Raw genomic sequence first — 8,426 nt, forward strand, 5'->3', positions numbered from 1 at the left:
CAGTGTCATAATTATGACATTCAATTTCCCGGCGTGGCAGTTCAAACAATGCATGCATTTATTAACCCCCCCCCCCCCCCGCTGCCTCTATCCACCCAGCAGCAGGCCGCGTATGCCGGGGTAAAGTGTGGGGTACGAATCCACCTCCAAGCCGCCTGCTTGGTCTCAGTGGAAGAGGACCAAAATATCCTTTGGAGGCACGGACACCAGCAGTGGCCCGAGCCAGCGACTCCAGGGCTGCGCCTTTAACTTCTCGCCACTTCTTAGGTCGTAGGGCTGATGTCGATGCAGAGCGACAACTGCAGTTTCACACTCAGGAGGTCAAGCCGGCGGAGTGTATATCGCTGTGATGTCTCATTGGTATCTGTGGGTCGGGCATTGCGTCGTTATGCGTTGGGTGGTCTGTTCTGGATGACCACATTTGTGCATCAGGTATCCGTATCTGCCATTGGTTGGAATAGTTATTGTACGACAACTTTATTTGAATCTAAAATCCCATCTATTATCATCCATATCGTTTTACTCGTTTCTGCCGCAGTTTTAACTACATATTTATTTTACAAGAATTATAGTATTGGACATGCTGTATACTGTAGGGTTACACACCAGAAATGTTTTAAATTAACATGACATCTGGATGTGGGAATAGAGTTGTGGTATGTGACACCTCTGCTGGGCTAAAAAGAGTTGCAGATATAATTTATAGCGGCATAAATTAACAATCCAGAGGTTGCGTTAAATGTTTCACGGGGAAACTTGCATTGGATTCTCATTAACTATTTCTTGCAAACACCACCTGTGGCCTTAGACTGCCAAGTGCCAACCAAACACCAACTCGAGCGTTTATCATGTCTGTATCAATGTCTTTTATCCAGGAAAAACCTCTGTCAGTCGATATTCTTTTCCCGAGTCTGCTCTGTTGTGCGTGCTGAGGTCACGTTGTAAGGTGGCACTCATTACACACAAAGTGCTTTCCATAAATGAAGCACAAATACTTAGCTGATGTCGTAAAATATCATAAACCATCACACGAACTCCGGTCATCCTCGCAGCGGCTTTTGGATAAGCATCAAGCAAAGACGGTCACTGCATCGCACGCTTTCAGATGCGCTTCTACATCTGTCTGGAATTATTTTCCTTCAGACATTGGGAAGCCACTGGAACTGTGCACGTTTAAATGTAGGTTAAAAACTAACTTCTTTAGAACTGATTTTTTGCGTTCAGTTTGTTGTCCTTCCTCACACCGGTACGATTCGCACGATTGACTGTGTACGGTGCGAAGGAAGTTCTCTCTACGACGATAGGTGACCGGGGCCTTTTCTCGCGTGGCCCCCAGGCTCTGGAATTCACGTCCATTCGACGTTCGCTCTGCTGTCTCCCACCTCGTTCTCTTCAAATCGCGTCTCGAGGCGGACGCCATTTTTTAAGGGCTTGTTCTATGCATTGATACATTTGTTATGGGGTAGGATGTTATCACTGTGAGCCTGCGTGCTTGCGTGTGTGTTTTGTTTTGTGTGTGGCAGTGAGCGGAGGTGTAGCGGTACGATCCCGGCAATCAGAGTTATAATCTAGACCAGGGGTCCTCAAACTACGGCCCGCGGGCCACATGCGGCCCGCCGAGGACATTTATCCGGCCCATGGTCACTAATTGGGCTGCGCTTGTGAGCACTAATTGGGCTGCGCCGGTGAGCACTAATTGGGCTGCGCTGGTGAGCACTCATTGGGCTGCGGTGGTGGGCACTGATTGGGCTGCGGTGGCGAGCACTGATTTGGCTGCGCTGGTGAGCACTGATTGAGCTGCGGCGGTGGGCACTGATTGAGCTGCGGCGGTGGGCACTCATTGGGCTGCGCTGGTGAATGGTTCAATGGGCCAATTGACTGGACTTGCCCCCCATGCCTAAGGCTGCCAGCCCTCCCCTGGCTGCGCTTGACTGGCTCTCCCTCCCTCAGCTCCCTCACTTGCCCCTCGGCTCCACTCCCAGTGATATTCCTGTGTGCTGGGGATGTACTGCGATCTGTGAACAAAACTGCAGGTGTAATTAACTTTTTAATGGCACCCGCACCAGTGTGAGCCTGGGGTAAAAGCGGAGTTCCCCCAATCAGACTGCATTGATGGGCAGTGCAGTCTGTATGTCTCTGTGTGGGCAAAGTTATTGCTGGTATATTGTTTTTGTAGCGCTGTATATATATTGGTATTTTACTAATATCAATTTTGACTCCCTAGGAAACAATGATGTCAAGAAAGAGAAAATTGACTCGGAGTGTAGGATATTCAAAGAACAGTGGACTTATGATTACTTTTCATGCAGTACAAGGAAAGAGGTGTGTGTCTGATACGCCAGAATATAGTGTCTGTGTTCAAAGAATACAATTTACTTCGACACTATGAAACTCAACATAAAGATAAATATGATTGTTTGGTCGGAGAAGTGAGAAAAGATCAAATATTAAAACTGAAAAATACATTAACAACACAGCAAAATACTTTTGTGAAGCAGAAGCAGCTAAATATTTCATCACTGCGAGCAAGTTTTCAAGTTGCCAAGCTAATAGCGTGCACTGGCAGACCATTCGTGGAGGGAGAATTTGTTAAAGAATGCCTTCTTTCTGTTGCCAAAGAGATGTGTCCAGAGAAGGCCGATTTATTTAGTACAGTGAGTCTTTCAGGACCTACAATTACACGGAAGATTGAAGAAATGGGAGACAATTTGCATCAGCATTTGCAAAACTCCACAAAAAAACTTTCCTATTTTTCCTTGGCACTCGACGAAAGCAATGATGTTCGTGATTCTGCACAACTTCTAATTTGTATTCGTGGGACGAATGACTATTTCGAAGTCACAGAAGAGCTTGCTGCACTGCAAAGCATCAAAGGAACAACTACAGGAGAGGATATCTATGAAAAGTTTGCCAAACTGTGAATGGTTTGGAGCTGAACTGGGCTAAACTAGCCAGTGTGACAACTGATGGTGCTCCTAGCATGGTGGGGTCTAAGAAAGGAGTAATTGCTCGCATTAACCAAGAGATGGACAAACATAAACATTCTCATCCAATAGCCATACACTGCCTCATCCACCAACAAGCGTTGTGTAGTAAATCACTGAAGTGGGACTCTGTTATGAAAATTGTGGTATCTTGTGTTAACTTCATTAGAGCTCATGCACTAAACCACAGACAATTTCAGGAATTTCTGTCTGAACTAAATGTTGACTATGAAGATGTTCTGTACCACACAGAAGTCCGTTGGCTGAGTCGAGGGAGAGTTTTGAAACGTTTCTATGACTTACTTCCACAGATTACAGCTTTTCTGCTTTCAAAAAACAAAGAAGTACCAGAGCTCAATGATGCAGAATGGAAATGGCACCTTGCCTTTCTGACAGATGTAACAGAGCTACTCAACAGTTTCAATGTGCAACTTCAAGGAAAGGGGAAGCTCATCTGTGATATGCAATCACATGTCAAAGCATTTGAAGTAAAATTAGGCCTCCTCATCAAACAAGTTAAGGAGGAAAACTTCTTGCATCTCCCCACAACTCAAAATCTGTTAGCGGAAAAACCATTGGTTGCAATTCCCCAACAAAACATGTGTGGATTCACTGGAAAAATTGCAAAAGGAGTTCCAATTTAGATTTAAAGAGCTTCATCTCCATGAACAGGACATACAGCTTTTCCGTAACCCATTTTCTATTGACATTGAAAATGTGGATACAATTTACCAAATGGAACTGGCTGAACTGCAGAATTGTGACTCTCTGAAAGACGCATTCAAGTCAAGCAGCCTTCATAATTTCTATGCATCTCTCCCCTCTGAGACATATCCTCATCTCAGGAACCATGCACTAAAAATGGCAACCATCTTTGGCAGCACTTATGTCTGTGAACAGACTTTTTCCAGAATGAAACATTTGAAATCTCCAACCAGATCTAGACTAACGGATGCACACTTGCATCACTTGTTACGACTAGCAGTGACAAATATGGAACCGGACATTGACCATCTCATTAGCCAAAAGCAGGCCCATAGTTCCCATTGAAATACTGGCAAGTTTGTTGATTTAACTTTACTTGTTCTTCATTTTAAATATTGTATTTGTTCCCGTTTTGTTTCTTCACTTCAAAATAAGATATATGCAGTGTGCATAGGAATTTGTTCATAGTTTTTTTTAACTATAGTCCGGCCCTCCAACGGTCTGAGGGACAGTGAACTGGCCCCCTGTTTAAAAAGTTTGAGGACCCCTGATCTAGACCAAGATCGGTAACGAATATATGAGCCGGTCCTGGGCCTCTCCTAGATCGACTCTGCCTCAAATGAGTACCTGTTGCGGTGTGTCACAATTGCTATTAGAGAGACAAATGCGGCCGGGCGTGGTGCTGGCCAACCCAGCCCCTCGTGTGCCACACCGGTCTTCATAGGTGCTCGCTAACGGCACTTGCCCCGACAGTCTGTTGAGGCTAGACGCGGGGGGGTGGTCTTTGTCATTGTTTTGGACAGCGCCTTGTTACCTCCGGGTGAAATGCGCGTTACATTGGTACCTCGGTATACGACCGCTTTGGAATACAGTACGTGTAAATTATTATTTTAACGTTATGACGGGACCCCGGGGTCCCGAATAAACGGAAGTCAACATCGTAATGAGTTAGTTTATTTTTGGCGAATTCGTCCCACCGCGCACATCAACGCCGCGACCCACCAGAAATCAATCCTCTCGTTCTTCACCAAGCACCCGTCGTTGCCAAAATTGCCGTAGTCACAAAACTTTGAAACTTTAATTAGCGCATAGTGTAGAGCTCGTCGAGAGGAATAGATTGCCGTATCGTTCGCCTTCAACAGACATAACATGACGTCGCAACGCAATTTATGCGAGAGCCAGGGGCTTAGGGGCCATCCATTGTGTAGGTACGCAAAAACCTGTCAAAACTTGACCACTCCACCCCTCCCTGTACGCACGCGGACTTTTTACACCCCCCTCCCCCCGAATCCTACAGAACGGCCGATATTTAATCCACGTAGAAATGATCAATGATTAATAATATTAACGTGTTTACGCAAACAGATAGTCCACCGCCGGACTATCTAACTCATTTGAAGGCCAATGTAGACAAATAATTATCGAGGCTTCACCCCCCCCCGTTTCCTATGCGTACGTACATTGCCAGTAGACCCCCCATACGCAAGCGCACGCATTTGGGTTAACCCCCCCTACCCCCCCTCCATGCGTACGTACTAAATGGATGGCCCCTTATGGGACCCCGGGGTCCCGCCATAAGGTTCATTCATCGATTGTTGTAAGAAACCAATCTACCTGAGCAGTGCTTCAAGAGGGGATTGCTCGTGCACAGCGCTTTTCAAATGTCAAATGCTGCTACTGTACTCGTAATTAGACCAGCAAAGTCAATGAACACTGCTCGATGCACACATGAGAATCGCTTTACCGCTCATCGGATTCCTCCAGTGTAAATATTCTGATTTTTAGCAGGGAGACATTGCCATTTTACTTTAACCGGAAGCTGATGTGACATCGAATTGTAAAACCCCACTCAATAAACTCACTCAAATAAATCCGTCACAGATGTTGGCGTGCTCAACACGTCGGATTTTCACAGCCAATATTATTCTGACTTGCTGGATTTTTTTTGCTGACTTTCTGGATCTTGTCCTGGGGGCCGTCCATAAATGACGTCACGCGCCTAGGGGGGGGGGGGTCAGACATTTGTGACGATGGGGAGGGGGTTTGTGGATTGCGACGTCACATCAAAATGCGCAACTTCAAATAAATATAAACACGTTCGACTTAATGAAATAGACTTTTTAATAAATGTTTTCTCCGACATCAGAGTGCAGCGCCACATTAAATACGCACTATAATGACAACAGTTTAAAGCGATTTGAAGCATGTTTTATTTTTTTTGAGGGGGGGGCAGAGCTTTGTGACGTCATATTTGAAGGGGGGGTCTGACTTTGTGACGCCGTGTAACTGGGAGAAGGGTCAAACATCGTCCAAAATGACGCTTGACGGAGCTCGAGTTGAATTTTCGCATATCCAATCGCTGAATGTAGTTGTGATAATTGCTTTTATCCAACATACCGGTGCGGTGAAACACAATCATAGTTGGCGCATTCAACGCTTGTACGCGTGACGATTTCGCTCGGTTGGCTCTGTTGGGTGTTGGGGAAGAGTCGCCGCCTGGAGTCCACCATGGTGGAGACGAGGATTGTGAAACTCCCTTCCCGTGGACGTTGAGATGCCAATGCTCTGGCTTGCCTGGATAACGTGGTATTTTGCAAATGCGGAATCCCATCTATTCCATCTGTGTGGGTTTTCTCTGGGTGCACTATCGTCCTCTCGTGTGTATAAACACGTATTAATCGGTTGACAACACGTTTTTAATTCACCAGGTAAGGTCCACTGAGCTATCTCGCTATTTTCAGAAGCGACCTGGCCACAAATGAGAGCTCAACGAAGTGGCTTATCACGTGGAAATGTAAACAGCCAAATTCTCAAAATGCACGTCTCGACACGTAAATACCAGGCGAGATAGTTAACATCTCGTCACCTAAAAAGAGGATCGCAGAGCTTGGGGTGGGGGAATTTGGCACTGGCTCACCGCCTACTTGCCTTTCCCGACTAATCAGTAGTTCCTCGCAGCTTTGAGTCGTTCTCTCTTCAAGAATGAGCATGTATTGTGGTGCGTTCCAAGTTGCAATTATTATCGACACATATTTGGTTAGGTAATTACGTGGCTTTCATCCAAAAATCTATAATTATTGTGGTGTCCTTTTCAGTTGTAACGTCAATCCAGCTCACATGCGCACACTTCAAAGGTTGATGTAGCTGCAGCTACAAGTAAACCCGTAAAAACAAAGTTTTTCACTATAAATCCTTTATATGCGTGGCGGCTAGAGTCCTCTCGTCCTCTGGCTTGAGATGGCTGCCACCTATGGGTCAGATGATTGTCTGCCACCATTAAGCAATTGGTAATTAAATATTTAATTTGTTTTCCCTAAACAGTGTAAAATTTTGGAAAAAAAATTTCACGAACATTAATTGTCACACACAACGAGTCTGTGTGGAAAATGTCAGCTCGATTGGATCACGGGAAGTGGGTTAAAAAACGAGCGAAAGATTTGCACGGTCCTAAGCAAGCAAGCTTAACTTAATATAAAGGATTTAAAAATATATTCGCCTGTGGAGGACGCGGGGATCGATCCCGCGACCTTTGGCATGGGAAGCGAGGGCGCTGCCAACTGCGCTACTCCGCCACGGCCTGTGGAGGGGTTACGCTCTGGGCTCTTACACTGTGACGTTTAGCCAAAGCCATGAATGAGTTCTATTTGAATATATGTAAAATATTTTTTTTTTGCCTAAAAAGTGTAAAATTTTGGGAATTTTTTTTCACGAACATTAATTGTCTCGCACAACGAGTCTGTGTGGAAAATGTCAGCTCGATTGGATCACGGGAAGTGGATTAAAAAACGACCGAAAGATTTGCACGGTCGTAAGCAAGCAAGCAAGCACGCAAGCAAGCAAGCAAGCGAACTTAATATAAAGGATTTAAAAAAGCATGTTGAGGAAAAAATGGCATATCACTATACGACACAATAAATGTATACAGATACAGTAGTCACGTGTGAATTGTTTGGACGTATTTAACATAATTGGTTTCACTTAGTAAATAGCATTTCAATGGACAACCCATATACTGTACATTATAAATAACGCATTTTTTCAGTCCTGTTAATCCATTGCTCGAGGAAGCATCGCCATGCTGTGTTGGTTGTGGATGTTCGACCATTCATCACCACGCTGGGCAGCTTGGTACGATGACGTCACTGATTCTGATGTCGACCGCCACTGAACTAAATCGTGACCGGGAATAAAACTCAAGTCGCGAGATATATTTTACTGGACCGTATTTTGAGCCACCTATACACTAAAAATAAAATAGAGTTACAGCCACAAAGTCACGTTGTTTTGGGCTGCGGACTCCAAACAATACTAAATATGGAACATCAAATATGTAGCCCCCACGTATAACCGCTAAACCAATGTGTCTGTTGTGCAGCTGAATTGTGCACATGGAACACGGCACCTACCCTCTTGGGTACCCAATATCCTACCATATGTCTAAAGCCAAAAAGTTGTTTCCAGAACCCCAATGGAATCCAGCAATATCACACAAGTTACCGCCTGTCTTGACGTAAGGCACATGGAAACACGACTCTCTGAATCAACCATCTGGACAATGGACGTCTGCTTGTCCACTTTGTACGATAAGCCAAGATCGTTTGCCCTGGCTGGCAGGCACTTCAATGCCCGCCTGAAGTTACATTGCTGGCTAAACAACAAGAGCTTACACCACGCTCAAAACACCACTAATGGCAACCATCGAATTAAAGCAGTTGGCTGAAGTCATCACCAAATTAC

The sequence above is a fragment of the Lampetra fluviatilis genome, chromosome 14 (assembly GCF_964198595.1).
Source record: "Lampetra fluviatilis chromosome 14, kcLamFluv1.1, whole genome shotgun sequence".
Lineage (NCBI taxonomy): Eukaryota > Metazoa > Chordata > Hyperoartia > Petromyzontiformes > Petromyzontidae > Lampetra > Lampetra fluviatilis.